Consider the following 22,298-nt stretch of genomic DNA (forward strand, 5'->3'; position numbering starts at 1 on the left):
AGAGAACAATACATAGCAATCCCTGCTCACCAGAAGCTATAATCTCAGATAATACTGACAGGTATATATACCTGTCCAGGAAATAGATGACATTAAACTTAGATGTAAATGGACAATAAGACATAGTACACGTAAGTGGCTAAAGTTCACAAACTGTAGGTAAGTGTGATTATTAAGTTTTAGAAGAACAGACACATTTGGAATATTTATCACTGAATTAATATCATTCAGGTCAATTCCAGGCATTGTAGGGGAGGAATATGAAGATGAATGGGGAAGGGTCCCTGCTTCCCTCAAGGGGGTTACAATTTAGTAGAAAGGATAACATATAGTTAGAACTGTAATACAAAGTAGAGAGCACTAAGTGTATAAGAGATACGAGCTAAGTGCTAGAACAGTTCAGAGGAGGGAGAGATTCATTTGCTAAACTCAGTTTAAATGTGGGGGTAAAACATCTCTAATTTGATGTAATAGATTTTGTGGGGCATGGGAGATTTACGAATAGCTAGAAAATTTTAACACTGTCTCAAATTTGATCTTAATTTAACCCAATATATATTTAGATTCTGGGGAGGTTGTTGGGGGTAAATACAGAATTGGTGAATAAGAGAGACAACAGTCTGGAATTCCATGTCCAACCCTCTGGAATCTGACAATTTATCATTCATGGTTTTTTTATTCTGATCAATATGGTCAGTTTTTCTTATTTCTGTGGATATTATGCCTATAAGGAGTTGTGAGAGAGTAAAAAAGAACATGTAAAACATAGAATAACAGAGTTGTTAGGGACCTGAAAAGTCATTTAATCCAACCCCCTGCCTGTTGCATTAATACCTTTTGTTGTTGTTGTTGTTTTTTTAGATAGGCAATTGGGGTTAAGTGACTTGCCCAGGGTTACACAGCTAGTAAGTGTTAAGTGTCTGAGGCCAGATTTGAACTCAGGTACTCCTGACTCCAGGGCCAGTGCTCTATCCACTGCACCACCTAGCTGCCCCGCATTAATACCTTTTGTAATATCTCCAGCAAATATTTTGAAGCATTTGACAAACCACCTTTTGAGATGGGGAAGTTACTGCCTTGGATGACAGCATTTCCATTTTTAGACAACTCAAATTGTTAGGAAATTCTTCTATATTGAAGAGAAATCTTCTTTTAAGGAGCTTCTTGTAGAATTGGAAGAGTTAGGTATGCATATAAGCAAGGATAATATGAATGAACAAAAAAGTAGTTAAGTGTTTACTCTATGGCAAACATTGTTATGTATTAAAACAGGATTCTGAGTGCTAAGGTGAGACTTGACCTAGGCCTTGAAGGCTAGTTTAGACTTTTGTAGGCTGAGGTAGATAGAGAGTAGGTACTAGCAAAGGCACAGAGATAGGAAAACAATGAGTAAATCAGTTTTTAAAAAATTTTTTCTTAAATTAAAAAAATTTTTTTTTGGTGAGGCAATTGGGGTTAAGTGACTTGCCCAGGGTCACACAGCTAGTAATTGTTAAGTGTTTGAGTGAGGCTGGATCCGAGTCCTCCTGAATCCAGGACCAGTGCTCTATCCACTGCGCCACCTAGCTGCCCCTGAGTAAATCAGTTTAAAGTGACAGGTAGGGAAATTGAGGTATATAGGAGAGTTGTGAAGGAGAGAAAGTTAATTTTCACAGTCTTTCCTTGTCTCTCCCCTCCCCCCACAACTAACTGCCCCTTTACTCTTTTGCTTTTATATAATCCCTTGCTTTAGTTCTTGTCAAAACCTTTTCTGTGAATCTGGGATTTCTTTCTATCTGCAACTTTCTCTTACCCTGAAAATAAATGTGGATTAATAAATCAACAAGCAATTAATACTTAGTATGTGCCAGGCACTGGGGATGGATACAAAGTGGATGATCATGAAGGCTTTGAGTTACCTTTTGGTATCCAGATGTCTGTGTAACTGTGATTTTTTTTGGCCCATCTTTCTTTTTGATAGATTGGACAGCTTTTGTGTTTTGTACACATTTCTTGAATCATAGTATTTTATTTTTCATAGTATTTTCATGCCACCTTTCCTTTCCCTAAAATAATTTCTAATTTAAAAAATTTTTTTTTGAGTGAGGCAATTGGGGTTAAGTGACTTGCCCAGGGTCACACAGCTAGTAAGTGTTAAGTGTCTGAGGCCGGATTTGAACTCAGGTACTCCTGAATCCAGGGCCAGTGCTTTATCCACTGCACCATCTAGCTGCCCCCAATAATTTCTAACTGTTGATTTATCCAAAAAATGTTTGTTGGAATTTTGTGTTGTCTTCTTGCTAGAGCACTGGCCTGGCCTGGGAGTAAAGGAGATCTTTATCTTAGAATCAGCTTTGCCTTTGTGTGACTTAAGACATATCATTTAATAACCATCCTTAACCTTGTTCCTCTCTTGTTTCACATGACATGAAAGACTAGTGCATGTGGTATAATCTTATGAGATCTTTAGAAGAAAGGTGTTATTGTAATAAATGCTTGATGATAATATCAGTCCACACTTTAAGAAAGATCAGAAAGGTATAGACCTAAGGGATAATGGGGGAAAAAAGATTAATTTCACTTAAGCTGCTAACAAATATTTCAATAGTGAGGTGAGAAACATTCTTAGATTTCTTGAAACATGAGCCTCATGACCATTTCTTATCAAAAATGATATTATAATTATGTACCTGACTTACTGATAAACATCACCTTGGCTTTTGATACATAAGACATCTTTTCTTCATTTTATCTAGGTTAAACTTTGAAACTACTTTCTTACATCTCATCCTTAATGTTAGCTAATAAGATAAGGGAAAGTGGAGCTTCTGACTCTGGATGAAGTGATACTATTGATCTCATTGTCTGCTTACTGATTAAGATGCCTCAAATTGTGTCACCTTGCTAGTCTCACAGAAAGGCATCTGCCTCTTTGTTACTACTACTACTACTGTGACCACCATCGATCCCAGTTTCTGTTGTCCAAGGTGTCTTAACCTTGTAATGACTTAAGCAACAGAACACGTCTGTCAGTATGGGAAGCTCTATCGAGTTCTTTATTGGAGTGAATTCCTTCAACCCTTAAGCCATGTTTAGGTTCTAAATCAGTTGTATTGAGTTACTCTTTGAGTGTGCACAGTATAGTGATTGATGCTTTGTAGAACAGTGACAATACCTGATCATTAAAGATCTTAAAATCTAATGGGCTACATCAATTGGGGGAATGGCTGGACAAGTTATGGTATATGAATGTAATGGAATACTATTGTGCTGTAAGAAACGATGAGCAGGAGTTCAGAGAAACCTGGAGGGTCTTGCGTGGGCTGATGATGAGTGAGATGAGCAGAACCAGAAGAACATTGTACACAGTATCATCAACATTGAGTGTTGATCTACTGTGATGGACTATATTCTTCTCACCAATGCAATGGTACAGAAAAGTTCCAGGCAACTCATGATAGAAGAAGATCTCCAAATCCAAGGAAAAAAAAAAGAACTGTGGAGTATATATGCTGAATGAACCGTACTATTTCTTTTGTTTTTGGTGCTGTTGTTTTTTCAATTTTGAGGTTTTTCATCATTGCTCTGATTCTCTTATAACATGACTAATGCAGAAATAGGATTAATGTTATTATATATATATATATATATATAATACTATATAAGATTACCTGCTGTCTAGGGGAGGGGGGAGGGACGGGAGGGAGGGAGAAAAATCTGAAATTGTAAAACCTGTATAAACAAAAGTTGAGAACCATCTTTACATGTAATGGGAAAAAAATAAAATACTTTATTAATTAAAAAAAATCTTATGGGCTAGATGGAATATAGTCATTTTTAATGGTGCTGGTTTTAAAATGCATGTTAAAATTACTTATTCTTACTGTATCATAAAGGAAGGGAGAATGTGAATATTGATCACTGATTGTGGGATTGCCTTGCCATTGTCAATGAGTCAATCATCTTCACTTAATTAAAGAATAAGCATTTATTAAGTGCCTATCCTATGCTGGATATCTGGGACCTAAAGACAAAACCAAAGGGTCCCTACCCTCAGGAGTTTACATTCTTTTTTTTTTTTTTTTTGCGGGGCAATGAGGGTTAAGTGACTCGCCCAGGGTCACACAGCTAGCAAGTGTCAAGTGTCTGAGGCCGGATTTGAACTCAGATCCTCCTGAATCCAGGGCCAGTGCTTTATCTACTGGGCCACCTAGCTGCTCCCCAGGAGTTTACATTCTAATCAGGTGACATGTATAAGTTTATACTCACCAAAAAACCCCACCCCAAACCAAAAAATTGGCTCTGGCTTCTTGGAGGATCAGGAAAGATTTCCTGCAAAAAGCTGAGACCTTTGGGAAACCCAAGATTCCAAGAGGCAGAGGAGAGCTGGGAAGAGGCCATTCCAAGCATGGAGGACAGCTAGTACAGCTGAGGGAGGGGGGTCATGTGTAATATAGCTGGAAAGGTGAGAAGAGGTCAAATGTGAAGACCTTAAAAGACAAACTGAAGTTTCTTTATGATCCTAGAGGTAACAGGGAGCCACTAGAATTTAGTGAAGTGGTGGTGGGATGACAAATACTTGGACTTTAGGAAGATCACATTGGCAGCTGTGTGAAATATAGGTTGGAGTGGGGAGATATTAGACTAGGCTTGGAGACCAATTAGAAAGCTTCTGTAATACTCTCATAGGTGAGAAGGGGCTGCCCCAAAGTGATGGCTGTGTGAGTGGGGAGAAGGGCAGGACTGTGAGATCTGGGTGTGAATTTAGAACGAAGGAAAGAATATGCTTGGGAAAATAGGAATTATGAGGTGGTTCCTAGTGTTTATCATCACATAAAAGCCCAAGTTCGAGGGGATTTTTGCTTAAGAAACAGCATGGTATAGTGGAAAGATCATTGTAGTTGGTGTCAGGAAACCTGGCATTGTTTCCTGGCTCCAATACTTTAGTGATTGTGTGACCCTGAGTGCATCATCTAACTACTCCAAGTTTCCGTTTCCTTGACTGTAGAATGTGGATCATACCTGTTCTGTCTCCTGAAAATGAATCAGTCCTTTGGAGAGGGAGGGGAAGAAAAACAGCGGTCTTCGTATTCACAGCCAGGAGAATATAAATGAATAAGTTAAAAGATTGGGGTTTTTTTGTACTGTTTGTAGTATCCTTCTAATTGAACTACTTGTCTTCAGTTTCTCCTCTCTCTGGTCCATCCTCTAACACCTGCCAAAATTATATTCCTGAATCCTAGGCCTGACCATAGCACTCTTTGATCAAGAAGCTTTACTGTCTCCTCATTGCTTATAGGTTACAAGACTATGGTTGGCATATAAAGCCCTTTCAGTCTGGCTACAACCTGTCTTTCCAGGCTGGTCACACATTGTTCCCTCTCACACACTCCAACCTTCAGCCAGACTAGCCTCCTTGATGCTCCCTATACATGACATTCCATCTCCTGGCTCTGGGCCTTTGCCAAGCACTGTCCCCTGATCCTGGAATACTCTCTTCCCCTTGCCTCTGCCTCTAAAAGCCCCTATGTTCCTTCAAGACTTAACTCTAGTACTCTCTTACTTCAAGAAACCTTTCCCTAGTCCTTAAATTGTTGGTCCCTCTCCAACCCCAACAGCTGTGCGTTTATTTTGTATCTTTTCTCTTTATCTGTGTATATAAATTAATTTCTCTCCTGCTCCTCCCCCTCTTTAGAATTTAAGGTCCTTCCAAGCAAATACTTTTTTTTTTTTTTTGGTGAGGCAATTGGGGTTAAGTGACTTGCCCAGGGTCACACAGCTAGTAAGTGTTAAGTGTCTGAGGCCGGATTTGAACTCAGGTACTCCTGACTCCAGGGCCGGTGCTCTATCCACTGTGTCACCTAGCTGCCCCCAAGCAAATACTTTTGTATTTGTATTCCTAGCGCCTAACACAGTGCCTGGCACAGAGTGGGCACTTAAACATCTGCTGATTGATTGTACAGAAGATGATCTGGGTTTTTTTGGTTAGGAGAAAGGGTTCTGTGGGCAAGGAAGGATTCATGGAATCATTGAGTACTATAATAAGTGCTTGTTGGTCTTAAGTTAAATAGAAAGGACAAGTTTGGCAATGAATTGGATGGATACAGCAAGTGAGTGCATGTGAGGAGAGGATGACACTGAAGTTGTGAGCCTGAACAAATGGGAGGCCTAGTGCCCTGTAGAGTGATTTGGAAGCAGGAATGTTTTTGGGGGAAAGAGAATGTTTTGTATATGTTGCCTTTGGGATGCTTACAGGACAGCAAGTGTGATAGGTGTGGAACTTTGAAACTCTGGAAGGAAACATGTGCCCAGAGCTGATAAGATCACTGTAAGTGAGATAGGATAAGGTATTCTAAAAGTCTTAGTGTAGATTTAAGCTAACTTCAGAAACACTAATGCTACATACTTAGAAAAAATAACATTTGAAAGGTTAATTCTTTGAAATTTTAAAATAGTGATGTTATTAGATTTCAACATACCCTCTGTCTTGTGCAATATATCAATTGTTCTGGTCAATTTTTCAGACTTTGTAATAACTTTCCTCAGCTATTGCTCAGTGACTGAAAGGATAATATTTGTAACCCTCATCCAAAGAATGAGGTTTTGGTGCTGACAGTTTTGACATGACTCTGCAAGAAAATGTCTAATGGAGATGGATCAGGTGATAGAGGTGGCCAAGCAAGAGGACCTTGTCTGCTGTTTGAGTCTGAGAAAGTGCCCTCCAAAAACTGTTAAAATATCAGTGCATGACAGGGTGCCCTGTCTTGTTAAAATTAAAAATTTATTATTTAGAATGTAAAAGAAACTTATTCAAACTTTCAATTTTTTTTGTAAGTTTGTAGCATTTATACTTTTGCAGTTAAAGCTTAAAACTACACTAGGACTTTTAGGACACTCTGTCTAGACAAAAAAAGAAAATAAGGGCCTATCTTGGGCAGAGCTTTGGCTGTGTGGCTGGGGAGATAATCCATGGATAGTGGGCATGACTTGGATAAATAACCTGCAAAAGAGATGGAGGAGTAGTCAGACAGGTAGAAAGGGAATGAGGAGAGGGCAATGTCACAAAAACCTAGAGAAGAGACATATCCAGAGGAAGAAGGTGATTAACAATGTCACATGCTGCAAAGAAATCAAGGATGAGGCTTGAGAAGATGCCATTGCATGTGCTGACTGAGTCAGCATCCATAACTATGGAGAGAGAGGTTTCATTTGAATGATTCTTAACTTCAGAGTGTTAAGGTGAGAACAAGAGGAGAAGTAGGGAAGGCATCACCTATAGATTACTTTTTCTTTCTTTCTTTCTTTCTTTCTTTCTTTCTTTCTTTCTTTCTTTCTTTCTTTCTTTCTTTCTTTCTTTCTTTCTTTCTTTCTTTCTTTCTTTCTTTCTTTCTTTCTTTCTTTCTTTCTTTCTGTGAGGCAATTGGGGTTAAGTGACTTGCCCAGGGTCATATAGCCACTAAATGTCAAATGTCGGAGGCTGGATTTGAACTTAAGGTCCTCCTAACTCCAAGGCCAGTGCTTTATCCACTGCGCCATCTAGCTGCCCCCTATAGATTACTTTTTCAAGAAAGGGGAAGAGAGAGATGGGATACTAACTTAACCAGATGGTACTTTAGACATATGTGTGATTTCAGTAGTGTGAGGACATGTCCTTTACCTTACAGATCACCACTTTTGCCAGGCATTATGTCCCATGCAAATTCATGTCCATGTTTGACCATAAATTCTCCATAGAGGACATTCAGCCTATTGGAAGGCTGCCTTGTTTTCTTTTTTCTTTTCACATTTAAAAAGTAATGCAAATAATATATTAAACCTAAATATTTCTAAAATTTTATGTTGAAATGTGTTTTCCTGGGTCACTTCTATATAAACTAGGCCACTGAAATCAGGAATCAGTCCATCAACTAATCTTCTTGGAACAATTAAAATATTAAATGCCTCACCAGGTGCTATTGAGAACATTTTTAAAAAAAGTATAAGGGGCAGCTAGGTGGCACAGTGGATAAGAGCACCAGCCCTGGATTCAGGAGGACCTGAGTTCAAATCTGGCCTTAGACACTTGACACTTACTAGCTGTGTGACCCTGGGCAAGTCACTTAACCCCAATTTCCCCCCGCCCAAGTATAAAATATAGACCCTGTTCTTTCCCAGTCTCTTACTTCTGATGCCTTCTTTTGGTTATTTCCTATTTATCCTTTATATAACTTGTTTGTACATATATGTTTGCTTGTTTTCCTCATTAGAGTATCAACTCCTTCAGGGCAGGGACTGTCACACCTTTTTGTATCCCCAGTGTATAGTACAGTGCTTGGCACAAAGCTGGTACTTAATAAATGATCATTGACTGACTGTCCTTGAAGAGTTTATAATCTCTTTGCTGAGAAAAAATGACTGGTACACACATTAGTAAGAGGGGGAGAATTAGACAGAATAATTAAGAACTAAGTCATGTGGTGCAGAGAAGTGCTATAAAAGTTCAGAGGAGAGGGCAGCTAGGTGGCGCAATGGATAAAACACTGGCCCTGTATTGAGGAGGATCCGAGTTCAAATCTAGCCTCAGACATTTCACACTTTCTAGCTGTGTGACCTTGGGCAAGTTACTTAACCCTCATTGCCTCACCAAAAAAAAAAGTTCAGAGGAGAGAGCAATCAGTATGAATTGGTATACTTTGGAAGGCTTCAACAGAGGAGGTTGGGATTCAAGGTTTTTGTTTGTTTGTTTTTTGGCTTTCTGTGTATCTTTAGCATTTATCCTATGGTGTCAATTGAGTGGTACAGAGGATAGAGCTTAGGCCTGGAGAGTCAAGAAGACTTGAGTTCAAATCTGGTGTTAGACATTTACTAACTGTGTGTCCCTGGGCAAGTCATTTTACCTCAGTTTGCTTCAGTTTCCTCATCTGTAAAATGAGGATAATAATAGCACCTACCTCCCAAGGTGGTTGTGAGGATCAGATGTCTGTATGTGCCTGGCATGTAGTAAATGCTATGTAAATGTTAGCTATTTTTGTTAGTATGGAAGGACTTAATAAATGTGTATTTGTTTGCATGATTGTACTTTGAAGGAGAGATTATGAATTGAATTTGGACAAACAGGGAAGGTAAAAGAAATAAGGTTGAGTAGTGGGTTAGGTGGTGTGGAGTCAGTATGGAAAACCTTGAAAGACCTTGGAGTTGGAATTTATTGATTAAGGAATTGTAAATTCTTTGAGCAGGGAAATGTCATATTAAAAGCAGTGATAGTGATAGATCTGATAGTGTTGTAAATAGCTTAGATTATTAAGGTATTAGGAGTAAAAATGAAGTTGAATGGATGAATTTAAGAGGCATTTCAAAGAAAAAGCTGATGAGCCTTATATAATGGAAAGAGGAATAATGGGTCACATTTACTAAAAAATCTACACACTTTCTCCTTTGATAATCATAACCACTCTGTGAATTGGTGCTAAAAGTATTGTTACAACTAATTTTACAGATAAGAAAATTGAGGTCTACAGAGTGTATCACAGAGCGATCTGTTGATTCAGTTGGCAGAGCCAAATTCAGCTCTAGGTCTTACAGTTACCCAGCCTGGGGCTTTATCCCTTGTTCTACATTGCCCCAAGTTGGGTATTTCAGGGAGGGAGAATGGTGGGAGGAGTGTGTGTTCTGTGTAGGCTGGAGTCATTGAGGAGGTTAGCCCCAGTGGAGGGCAGGGTTTGTGTTGAGCTTCAGTGGGAATGAGATGCTGACCATTTTCAGTGGAAGATCATATAGTCCAACTCCTTCCTTTACATGTGAGGAAACTGGCCAACAGAGGTGAAGTGATTTGGCCACAGGCCGTGGTCAGACAGGGAGTTAAATTTCAGAGCCAGGATTTAAATCAAGATGTGATATCAAAGTCAGTGTACTTTCCACTACAAACATGAGAGTAGAGAGAGTAAGGTCAAATAATAATTTTTACCATTTGATAGAAGACTCAAATTTGTACAGCACAATAAAATCTTAACTCTTTTTAAAAAATCATACTTATTTGAACATTCATTTTTAAAAATGTTGAGTTCCTGATCCAAACATTCTGGAGAGCAATTTGGAACTATACCCGTAAGAGAATAATGGGGTTTTGGGACTCCCCAGAGGCTCCGCTGAGCCTGACCTGACCTTTCTTAAGGTCAGCTCAGAGTCAGGAAGTTACCTCATTCAAAACCACACTTACTTGAAAGCCTTGTTCCCACCAGGGGGTGTGTTCTTTGAACTCTGACCTCAACATGTTCTACTTGTTGATGGTGGACTGCACTTACATCCAGTGAACCAATAGATTTGAGTGACGCTAACCAATTAGCTTTGTTTTGTTTTTTTTTGGTGAGGCAATTGGGGTTAAGTGATTTGCCCAGGGTCATACAGCTAGTAAGTGTCAAGTGTCTGAGGCCATATTTGAACTCAGGTCCTCCTGAATCCATGCTCTATCCACTGTGCCACCTAGCTGTCCCATAACCAATTAGCTTTGAACAATGTGTGTGGGTGGGCTCTGCTCCTGCCCTCAGCAAGCTTGGACAGAGACTCGTTCTCTTGGCCTGAGAACGTGGAAGGGGAGCCACATGGCCCACTTCTCTTTCTCTCTCTCTCTCCCCTAGATCCTAGCTAGGCTTTCCTACCTTTCAGAGCCAAGTATACTCTTTTTACTAATATTTTATATACTTTAATAAATACTTGATGCCCCCAAACCTATGCAGTAGCCTCTAATTTCTAAGTAACAAATATATGATAAACCCCAGCTAATTTTCCCTACACTTGGGACAGAAATAAGGTGAACACATATAATTTTACATGCCACATACCCAAAGGGCTATAGAACTGTGCATATCCTTTGATTCAGCAATACCACTGCTAGGTTTATATTGTAAGGGCCAAATTAGTAATGGGGGGAGTAAATTGGGTGGCTCACCATAATATTGGGGTAAGAAAGGAGATTAACAGCCTTTTTTCAATAAACAAACAGGGTTTATTAATGGGAACAAATTTAAAACACAAGTGACATTAATAAAGCTAGGGACAATGAAAAGGGAATAGGGGAAGGAAAAAAAATACAACTCCTGAACTCACCACCACCCAGAATTAGCAGTTTTCAAAGATAACCAGCTGCGCAGCCTCCCTCTCCCTCTCTTGCGCACCTGAGTATGTGTTCTCTCCTCCCTTCTCTCTCCCAGAAGCCCCCTCTCCCACAGGAAACAGGGCTGTCCACACACACAGCCCCAAGCTAATTGGCTGTCAGCGGCTCTACAGAGATGAGTTCCGGATGCTGAAGACCACCTGACCTGTCCTCACTAGGCTTTTCATCACGGCCGGGCTTCCCTACAGTATCTCTCCAGCGGGGGTGGTATTCCAATTCTTACAATATCCCAAAGACATCCCCAAAAAGAGAAAAAGACCTATTTGTTCAAAAATATTTATAATAGTTCTTTTTTGTGGTGGCTAAGAATTGGAAATCAAAGGATCAGTTGGCTAAACAAACTGTGGTATATGATGGTGATGGAATATTATTGTGCTATAAGAAATGACAAGCAGAAGGGGCAGCTAGGTGGCGCAGTGGATAGAGCACTGGCCCTGGAGTCAGGAATACCTGAGTTCAAATCCAGCCTCAGACACTTGACAACTTACTAGCTGTGTGACCCTGGGCAAGTCACTTAACCCCAATTGCCACACACACACACACACACACACACACACACACACACACACACACACACACACACACACAAAGAAATGACAAGCAGGATGACTTCAGAAAGGCCTCAAAAGACATGTATGAAATGATGTATTGTGAAGTGAGCAGAACCAAGAGAAAATTGTGCAGAGAGACAGCAATATTGTTTAATGAAGAACTGTGAATGACTTGACTATTCTCAACAATACAGTGACCCAAGACAGTCCCAAAGGACTATACTATCCACCTCCGAAGAAAGAAAGAATAGACTGAAGCATGCTATTTTTCACTTTCATTTTTTTCTTTTAATCAAGTTTTCTTGTACAAAATAGCAAATATGATAATGTTTTACATAATCATACTTGTATAACCCATATCTGATTGTTTACTACCTCAGGGAGGGGAGAGAGGAGGGAGGGAAAGAGGGATAAAAATTGGAACCCAAAACTATAAATAAAAATGTTTATTATACTAAAAAAAAATTTGAGTTCCCAATTTTCTTCCTCCAGTCCCTCCCCAATCCATTGAGAAGGGAAGGAATATGATATCAATTGTACATGTGAAGTCACTCAAAGCGCATTTCCATATTAGCCATGTTGTAAAAAAAAAAAAAGGGAAGAAAAATAAGTGAAAAAAACATGCTTCATTCTGTATGCAGAATTCATCAGTTCTCTTTCTGGATATAGATAACACCTTCTTGAGTCCTTTGGAATTACCTTGGATCATTGTATTGATTAGAGAACTATAAGTCTTTCACAATTGATCATTGTTAAAATATTGCTGTTTCTGTGTACAATGATCTTCAGGTTCTACTCACTTTTTTCATTTGCTCAAATAATTCTTTCCAGGTTTTTCTGAAAGCATCCCCTTCATCATTTCTTATAGCACAATAGTATTCCATCACAGTCATATACCACCACTTGTTTAGCCTTTTCCCAACGGATGAGTGTCCCCTCCATTTCCAATTCTTTGCCACCACAAAAAGAGCTGCTATAAATATTTTTGTACACATTGGTTCTTTTCATTTTTCTTTGATCTCTTTGGGATATAGACCTAGTAGTGGTATTGCTGGGTCAAAGGAAATACACAATTTTGTAGCCCTTTGGGCATAGTTCTAAATTACAGAACCTCAAATTTTGAGAAAGATTATTAGCAGATTCAGTCAGTGGTAAAAACTGAGTTTAAATACTATTAAAATGACAATAAGGGAAATGTAATGAGGTTGGCCTCAGGAACCTTTCTTTTCTTTTTCATCATTTTTCTGTATGCTTCATCTCTTCTGCTCCCCTTCTGAGGAGATATTAGGTTGAATTGGAGAGGCTAGATTGGGGGGATTGAGATGAATTGGGGAACTTTGAGGCGGGGTAGTTACAGCATCTATGGAAAGATGGGAGCAATGAGAGAGACCTTTTAACATGATTTTTGTAACTGCACATTTTAAGTGCCAGAAAATTCTGTTCATTTCCCATAGATATTGTTTTTAGATAATCAAAGTCCTGAAATCCCTAGTAGATTTGGTTACACACAGGGAGAGCTCTTGGAGCATTTCAGTGATGGAAATACTAGTGTTCATTATAGAAGGCCTATGTCAGTCTAACTAGAAAATTGCTTGGTAGGCATGGACTTGTTGCCAAGGGACACAGGTAGCATGTGGGATATTTGGAAAAGTCAGTTGTAGAATATGAGGATTGTTTTTGTCTTTTTATCTTCATCATTTGGCACAATGTCAGGCTATTTTAGGTGCTTATTACATACCTGTAGAATGTAAAGGCTCTGATATAGCCTGAGGGATTTTCAGTGTTTTTCCTCCAGAGCACAACTTCTGGGGGGTTCAGAGTAATAGCTAATACATCTTTATGTAGAGGAGGTTAGTGCTGTTACAGCTCAAAGACATTTTAGAAATTATCTAAGCCAAATCTCATCCCTTCACCCCATCTTACAGATGTGGAAACTGAGGCCCAAAGAGACATCACTTGCCCAAGGTCACATAGGTGGCAAGCTGCATTCAGTTCCAGGTGTTTTGGCTCCAAGTACATGATACTTCCCCCTGCACTGCCTCCCAGAACACTGACACCTACCAGTTAGTTTTCTCCTTTGATCAACACTAGACAAACACTGACATTCTTACTCGGTTTAATTTTCTCTATTCATCACACAGCTTATTATTCCTATAACTTGTTACAAATTAGATCCTTGTTTATTACTTATATTTTTTCTCCTTTGGGAAACCCTCATGGTCTTAAAGAATCAGAGTTTTAGATATCAAAAGGACCTTAGAATGGCCTCTAGTTCAACCCAGAATTGAATGAAACATCACTCTTAACTTACTAAGTGGTCACTGGACAACTCACTGCCTGCTAAGAGGCAGCCTATTTTACTTTTGGAGAGTTCTGATTGTTAACATGTTCTCTGCAGTGATCTTAACTTTGTATTTTTGCAACTTTGTACCTTTTGCTCATTCTCTTATTAAGTAACAATTTAAACATCTCTTTGTATAGTGTTAGTCTGCAGATGGATAAGAACGGCATAAAATGGATTTTTTTTTTTTGGTGAGGCAATTGGGGTTAAGTGACTTGCTCAGGGTCACACAGCTAGTAAGTGTTAAGTGTCTGAGGTCAGATTTGAACTCAGGTCCTTCTGACTCCAGGGCCGGTGCTCTATCTACTGCGCCACCTAGCTGCCCCTATAAAATGGATTATTATTCATTTATTTTGCTAACATGGCCCCAGATTCTGCAGGTGTATCATGTTTATGAAGTCTAGAGCCCCCTAATCCAGTCTATCAGTTTTTTTTTGATCCATGTGTAATTTCATCTGTATAGGAAACTACTGGTGAGAAAATGCTTTCTCTTTTTTTTAATTAATTTTTTTAAGTGAGCAAAAATCTTCCTTTTTCCTTTAACCCCTGCAAGTTGAGAATGAGAAAAACCTATTGTTATAAACATGTAGTCAAATGAAAGAAATTTTTGTATTTTCCATATCCAAAATAATATATATGTTGTACATCATGCATGTCATATGTATATGTGTATATATGTGTGTATGTATATACACATGCATACCCCCATGTAGATGACATGGGATAGCTATGTGATACAGTGGATGGAGTAGGCCTAGAGTCAGGTTCAAATGCAGACTCAGACACTTAATAGTGTGACCCTGGGAAAGTCATTTCACTGTATGACTTAGTTTCCTCATCTGTAAAATGAGCTGGAGAAGGAATGGCAAACAACTCTTATATCTTTGCCAAGAAAACCTCAAATGGGGTCAACAAAGAATTAGATACAACTGAAGAACAACAACAACAACAAATAACATATATCATATGTACATATTGTTTCATTGTGCATTTTAAGTCTTTCACCTCTATCAGGAGGTAGGCAGCATACTTCAGTAGTTCTCTGGAATTGTGGTTGGTCATTATGTTAATCTGAGTTCCTAAGTTTTTCAAATTTGTTCGTCTTTACAGTATTGTTATCATTATATAAATTGTTCACTTGATATCAATTCATATAAGTCTTTCTAAATTTCTCTGAAACAATTTTCTTGATCATTTCTTCTCTCTCTCTCTCTCTTTCTCTCTCTCTCTCTCTCTCACTTTCTTTCTTTCGTGAGGCACTTGGGGCTAAGTGACTTACCCAGGGTCACAGAGCTAGTGTCAAGTGTCTGAGGTAAGATTTGAACTCGGGTCCTCCTGATTTCAGGGCCGGTGCTCTATGTACTGCGCCACCTAGCTGCTCTTCTTGATCATTTCTTACAAAGCACTAGTATGTTGTTACATTTACATACTGTAACTTTGTTAATTATTGTCCAGTTGATGGGTTCCCCCTCAGATTTTCATTCTTTGCCACTTCAGAAAAGAGCTATAAACATTTCTGTACATCCTTAGTGAGAGCTTGTTTTACTTAGGATTCATTAATTTAGCCTCTCTCTAATTCCCTCTTCTTCCCTTGCCCCTCCTATTACTCTGAGTGAAAGGTAGCTCTGTATCCAATTGTGTGTGTATTCTTCCCTACTTCCTCTGGAATCCAAATACAAAATCCTCTAGCATTCAAAGCCCTTTGTAGCCTAGGCAGCACCTATGTTTTCAGTCTTCTTACCCTTTACAAATTGAGTCTCCTCCCCCACCCCATTTGTATTCATCACAATAGTGATTCCATCTCTTTCTTGTTCCTCAAACAAGACCCTCTCTGGGCTCTTAGCGTTTTCTCCTGTTGTTCCTGAATCTCTTCATCTCTGCCTCGAGGCTTCCCTGCTTCCTTAAAATCCCAGTTAAAATCTCTAATTCCTTTTAATCCCTGTGCCTTCCCTCTGTAAATTATTTCCCGTTTATCCTGTGTATAGCGTTGTTTGCATGTTGTCTCTTCCATTAGATTGTGAGCTTCTTGAAGGCAGGAACTGTCTTTTGCCTTTGTTTTCTAGGGCTTAGTATAGTGCTTGGCATGTAGTGGGCACTTAATAAATACTTATTTGATTCGCCTTGACCATTTTAAATGAGAGTGAAGTTCAGGTGGCAGCCACTCCCCCTGCTTTCTCCTTGTTTGTAGAGACTTTTACTAACCTTGAACCAGGTTATCTGAAATCAATCTCCGGAACCTTGCTTCCTTTACCCCCTATTCCTCTTCCTCTCTTTCTAGTGTTTTAAGATCATCAAAACATAACAGAACACTCCCTGATGGTGAGAATGTTCAGAGAGAAACTTAATTTCCCTTAAAAATGTTTTTTTCCTTAGATACTTTTTCTTTTTCTTTATTTTGTACTTGACAAACACCAATTAATATAAACATGTTTATACAAATAAGAACAAAAAAGAATTTCTTATGAAACTATAAATTTATTACAAACAACCTGCTTTAAACAAAAAAGAAAGTATGTAGCATATTCAGCATAGTACTTTTAGGGGTTTTTTGGTTTTGTTTTTATTTTGGTTTGGTGAGGCATTGAGGTTAAGTGACTTGCCTAGGGTCACATAGCTAGTTAAGTGTCTGAGGCCAGATTTGAACTCAGGTCCTCCTGACTCCAGGGCCAGTTCTCTATTCGCTGCCCCTGAGCATAGTAGTTTTAAAGTTGTTCTGCTTGTCTATATCTCTGCAGAAAAATCTTCCTTGGTGCAGATTTGAAGTTCAACAAGTTACAAGCTAGAGAATAGCTTGGGGTTCTGAGAATTTACATGACTGCCTCAGGGTCGCACACCGAGTATATGTCAAAGGGTAGTCTTGAACCCAGGTCATTCTGAATGCAAGGTCTTTATTCACATTGCCACATTGTCCCTAACTGGCCACATTATTCTTCTTATTTTTATTTTATGTAAAAATTACCTTGTTGTTTATTGCTCAGGGTCACATTGACAGAACCAGGTCCAGGTCCCTGGAAAGAGCCCCAGGCTTTGGATGAGACAACTGGGGTTAGGATTCTGGCACCTCATTTAGCTACTTCTCTTACTTTCACTTTATTCTACTTGGTGCTATATAGGAGAGAGCCCTGTGCTTGGAGTCAGAGGATATGGGTTTGAATTACCCTGTGCAAGTCGCTTTTCCTATCTGGGATTCAGCTTTCTCATCCATAAATTGAGGGGTTTAAACTAGATGAGTTCATTTCTTTTCCTATCTGATCCTATGACTAACTCCTAGTTCATTGCTTTCCCCCCATTTGACCAACTGTAACATTAACTTTTCCTCTTGTTTTTGTTCTTATTTGAATGAACCAGCTTTAATACACGAGCAGACTTGGCTTTTGTCATTAAATTGATAGCTATAGAAAATAGTTTAATCAGACCATTATAGTTTCTAATGAATAAAAAATTTAATTTTGTTTTCAAATAAAAACCAGGCATTAACTTTTTTGGGGGGTGGGGTGGGGCAGTGAGGGTTAAGTAACTTGCCCAGGGTCACACAGCTAGCAAGTGTTAAGTGTCTGAGGCCGGATTTGAACTCAGGTACTCCTGACTCCAGGGCCGGTGCTCTATCCACTGCGCTACCTAGCTGCCCCACAACATTCACTTTTGTAAGATTTTGAGTTCCAAATTTTTCTTCCATCCTCCCTTCCCTCCCCGCTCCCAAGGCCAGCTAGCAGTCTGATATAGGTTATACATTACAATTATGTTAAACATATTTCCACATCAGTCATGTTGTAGGAGAAGAGTCAGAACAAAAGGGAAAAAACCCACAAGAAAGAAGAAACAACAATAAAAAAGCAAAAACAAAAGTGAAAATAGTATGTATGCTTCAATCTCCATTCAGACTCCACAGTTCTTTTTTCTGTTTGTGGAGAGCATTTTCCTTCATGAGTTTTTTGGAATTGTCTTGGATCATTGCATTGCTGAGAAGAGCTAAGTCTATCAGGTGATCATTACACAATATTGTTGATATTATGTACAATGTTCTCTTGGTTCTGCTCATTTTACTCAGCATTAATTCATGTAAGTTTTTCCAGGTCTCTCTGAAATCCACTTACTTATCGTTTCTTACAACACAATAATATTCCATTACATTGGAGGGGCCAAATTTTAATTGGGGAGTGCCAATTAGGTGGCTTGCCCCAATATTGGAGCAAGGAAGGAGATTAACAGTCCCTTTCAAAAAACAGAACAGGGTTTATTAACAGGAAAACAAATTCAAAACAAAAATAGGATTAATAGAACTAGGGACAAAGGAAAAAGGGAATGGGGAAAGGAAAATTATACGACCTGCGATCACACTACCGCCCAGGGCTCAGCAGAGCACACAGATGTATCTAGTCTCTCTCCAGCTCACACGCCATGGCGAATCTCCTCCCTTCTCCTTTCCAGCAAACCCCAGGCTATCCAAACACAGCCTCAAGTTAATTGACTGGCAGCCCTGATTGACAGTCACATGACTGCCCTCACTGGGCTTCCAGTCATTATAATTTGCCAGGCCCATGTAGGCATCATCACCACTGCCAGCGCCATGGCAACGGCTACAGCCAGTGGGTGGAGCACCATGCCAGGTGCAGAGGCATGGTGCCTGAGCCCCAGCCAGTGCACACCAGGGCTTTTAATTTTAGCCAAAAGATGGGGTCATAAAAACCTCAAATCACAATTAATTCTTTACAACATTCATATACCACAATTTGTTTAGCCATTCCCCAATTGATGGGCATCCCCTCAATTTCCAATTCTTTGCCACCACAAAAAGAGCAGCCATAAATATTTTTGTACATGTGGAAGATCAAAGCTTCTTAAACTGTGGGTGGTAAGGCCATATTCTTGGGTAACTAAATGTGGGGGTTTCCAAAAATTTGGCAGTAAATGTTTTATTTGTCTGGCCATTTTACATGTAAAAATTTCTCAGGTGAAGAGGGGTCATGAGTGGAAAAAGTTTAAGAAGTCCTGCACTATACCCTTTAACCCAGCAATACCACTATTAGGTCTTTTTCCCAAAGAGATCATAAAAAAGGGAAAAGGACCCACATGTACAAAAACATTTCTAGCAGCTCTCTTTGTGGTGGCAAAAAGTTGGAAATTGGGGGGATTCCTATCAATTGGGGAATGGCTGAACAAGTTGTGGTATATGAATGTAATGGAATATTATTGTGCTGTAAGAAATGATGAGCAGGCAGATTTCAGAAAAAACCGGAAAGACTCAAGTGACCTGATGCTGAGTGAAGTGAGCAGAGCCAGAAGAACATTGTACACAGTAACAGCAACATTGTAGGACAGTCAGCTGTGATGGACTTAGCTCTTCTCAGCAATGCAGTGATCCAAGGCACTTCCATAGGACTCATGATGGGAAATGTTCTCCTCATCCAGAAAAAAGAACTGTGGAATCTGAATGCAGATTGAACCATACTCTTTCTACTCTGTTTTTGTTTTTTGAGGTTTTCCCCTTTTGTTCTGCTGCTTCTTTCACAACATGATTAATGTGGAAGTATGTTTAATATGATTGTACCTATATAACCTATATTAGATTACTTTCTGTTTTGGGGAGGAAGGGAGGGAGAAAAATTTCGATCTCAAAATCTTATAAAAACAAATGTTGAAAACTATCATTAGGGGGTAGCTAGGTGGCGCAGTGGATAGGCCCTGAATTCAGAAGGACCTGAGTTCAAATCTGGCCTTAGACACTTGACACTTACTAGCTGTGTGACCCTGGGCAAGTCATTTAACTCTCATTGCCCCACCAAAAAAAAAAAAGAAAGAAAACTATCATTACATGTTTTAAAATTTTTTAATTAAAATTTTTTTACTTTTAGTGGTTTTTTGAACTCTAAATGTAGTGATCTTTTTTTTCCATAAAAGTATTTTATTATTTTCCAGTTACATGTAGAGATAGTTTACAACATTTGTTTTTATAAGATTTCTAATTTCAATTTTTTCTCCCCCCTCCCCAAGACATCAAGCAATCTAATATAGGTTATATATGTACAATCACATTAAATATATTTCTGCATTAGTCGTGCTGTGCAAGAAGAATCAGAGCAAAAAGGAAAAACCTCAAAAAAAAAAATAGAGATAGTATGGTTCAATCTGCATCTAGATTCCATAGTTTTGTTTTTGTTTTTCTGGATTTGGAGAGCATTTTCCATAATGAGTCCTTTGGAACTATCTTGGACCATTGTATTGCTGAGAAGAGTCAAGTCTATCACAGTTGATCAACACACAATGTTGTTGATACTGTGTTCAATGTTCTCCTGGTTCTGCTCATCTCACTCAGCATCAGTTCATGTAAGTCCTTCCAGGTTTCTCTGAAATCTGCCTGCTCATTGTTTTTACAGCACAATAGTATTCCATTACATTCATATACCACAATTTGTTCAGCCATTCCCCCAATTGATGGGCATTTCCTCGATTTCCAATTCTTTGCCACCACAAAGAGAGCAGCTATAAATACTCTTGTACATGTGGGTCCTTTTCCCATTTTTATGATCTCTGGGAAAAAGACCTAATAGTGGTATTGCTGGTCAAAGGGTATGCACAGCTTTATAGCTCTTTGGGCATAGTTCCAAATTGCTCTCCAGAATGGTTGGATCAGTTCACAGCTCCACCAACAATGCATTAGTGTTCCAATTTTTCCACAGCTTCTCCAACATTTATTATTTTCCTTTTTTGTCCTATTAGCCAATCTGATAGATGTCAGGTGGTACCTAAGAGTTGTTTTAATTTGCATTTATCTAATCAATAGTGAACTATCATTACATGTAACTGGAAAAAAAATACTTTTAAGATTGAAGAAACCCTGCCCTAGATGTAATTGGGAAATGTTTAACAAAATAAATAACAATACAGTACAACATACATGATGTTAATTTGTACTTTTCTATTTTTTAAAAAATGTTTTTAGTGAGGCAGTTGGGGTTAAGTGACTTGCCCAGGGTCACACAGCTAGTAAGTGTTAAGTGTCTGAGGCTGGATTTGAACTCAGGACCTCCTGACTCCAGGGCCGGTACTCTATCTACTGTGCCACCTAGCTGTCCCAATTTGTACTTTTCTAAGTCATCATGCAGGCAGCAGGGATGCTTTTCCATTTGAGTTTGATGCCACTGGAGGAAAATATGTCATCAGAGAAATATGTGACCAAGCCATGAGTTGGTTATGTAATAACGAAGGATGGACAGCCTTGGTGTTCACACAATGTCTTGAGATATAAGAGAAAGCCCCCAGTGTGTTTGGGGTACCCCTAATGGCAGATTCTGGGGAGGACATAGACAAGAATTGCACAGGATGAGAAGACATGGACAAGTTTCAAGCTGCATAACTGGATAGAGTGGCCTACACTAATAACATCAGTCAGAAAGCTTTTATTAAGCACTTCCTATGTGCCAGGCAATGTACTAAACACTGGAGATACAAAGACATGCGGAAAAACCAACCTGCTTTCACAGAGCTCCCAGTCTAAAGGGGGAAACAGCATGCAATTAACTATGTACAAATAAGATAGAACCAGAATAAATTGGGGATAATTTCAGTGGGAAAGCAATAATATTAAAGAAAACCAGGAAAGGCATCTTGTAGAAACTACACTTCAGCTCAAACTTGATTGAAGCCAGGGAATCCAGGTGTTTTAGACACAGAAAGTGCTACTACCCCCTCTCTCCCCATCCCTTTGAGTGGAATTTAATAATTGATGTGGGGCCACCTTGTGGCTGAATTGTAAAAAACTTGGCAGGAGTAAGCAATTTTTCCAAAGTTTTAGGAATAGATGAAATCTCATTATTAAAGAGTTTAAAATCAGGTTCTTGCTATTTCTTTTGTGATGTCTGTAGTGACAACCCTGGGCAAGTCACTTAATCTCTCCCAACGTCGTTGTCCTCATCTGCAAAATGGGGTTAATAATAGTACCTTCCTCCAAGGTTGGTTGTGGTAATCAAATGAAATAACATGTATATACAGCCCATTGCAAACATTAAAGCAGTGTATAAATTCTAGCATTTATTATTAACATTACCATTTTGAGAAAGATAAATTATTAAGCAATATCCTTTGCTACAAATGAGTTTAGTGTAAGATTTGCCACAACATCGATTAAATTATAAGCAGAACCTTCCCTCAAACGTTGTTAGGGGTTTCTGCAAGACATATTAGGTGAAATGATGTTTTTCCTAGGAGCAGTTAACTCAGATCCTCACTAATTACCTCATTTATTCCTTAGATATTTGGTAAAATGTTCTGCAAGGTTTTG

The 22,298-nt window shown here is 38.9% G+C and overlaps 1 protein-coding gene across 1 annotated transcript in view; it reads left to right on the forward strand.

Annotated features, from left to right (window-relative positions):
* Positions 1-22,298, forward strand: part of EPS15L1 (epidermal growth factor receptor pathway substrate 15 like 1) — a 130,444-nt gene that overhangs the window by 756 nt on the left and 107,390 nt on the right. The window lies entirely within an intron of this gene.

This window comes from Dromiciops gliroides, chromosome 1, assembly GCF_019393635.1.
Source record: "Dromiciops gliroides isolate mDroGli1 chromosome 1, mDroGli1.pri, whole genome shotgun sequence".
NCBI lineage: Eukaryota > Metazoa > Chordata > Mammalia > Microbiotheria > Microbiotheriidae > Dromiciops > Dromiciops gliroides.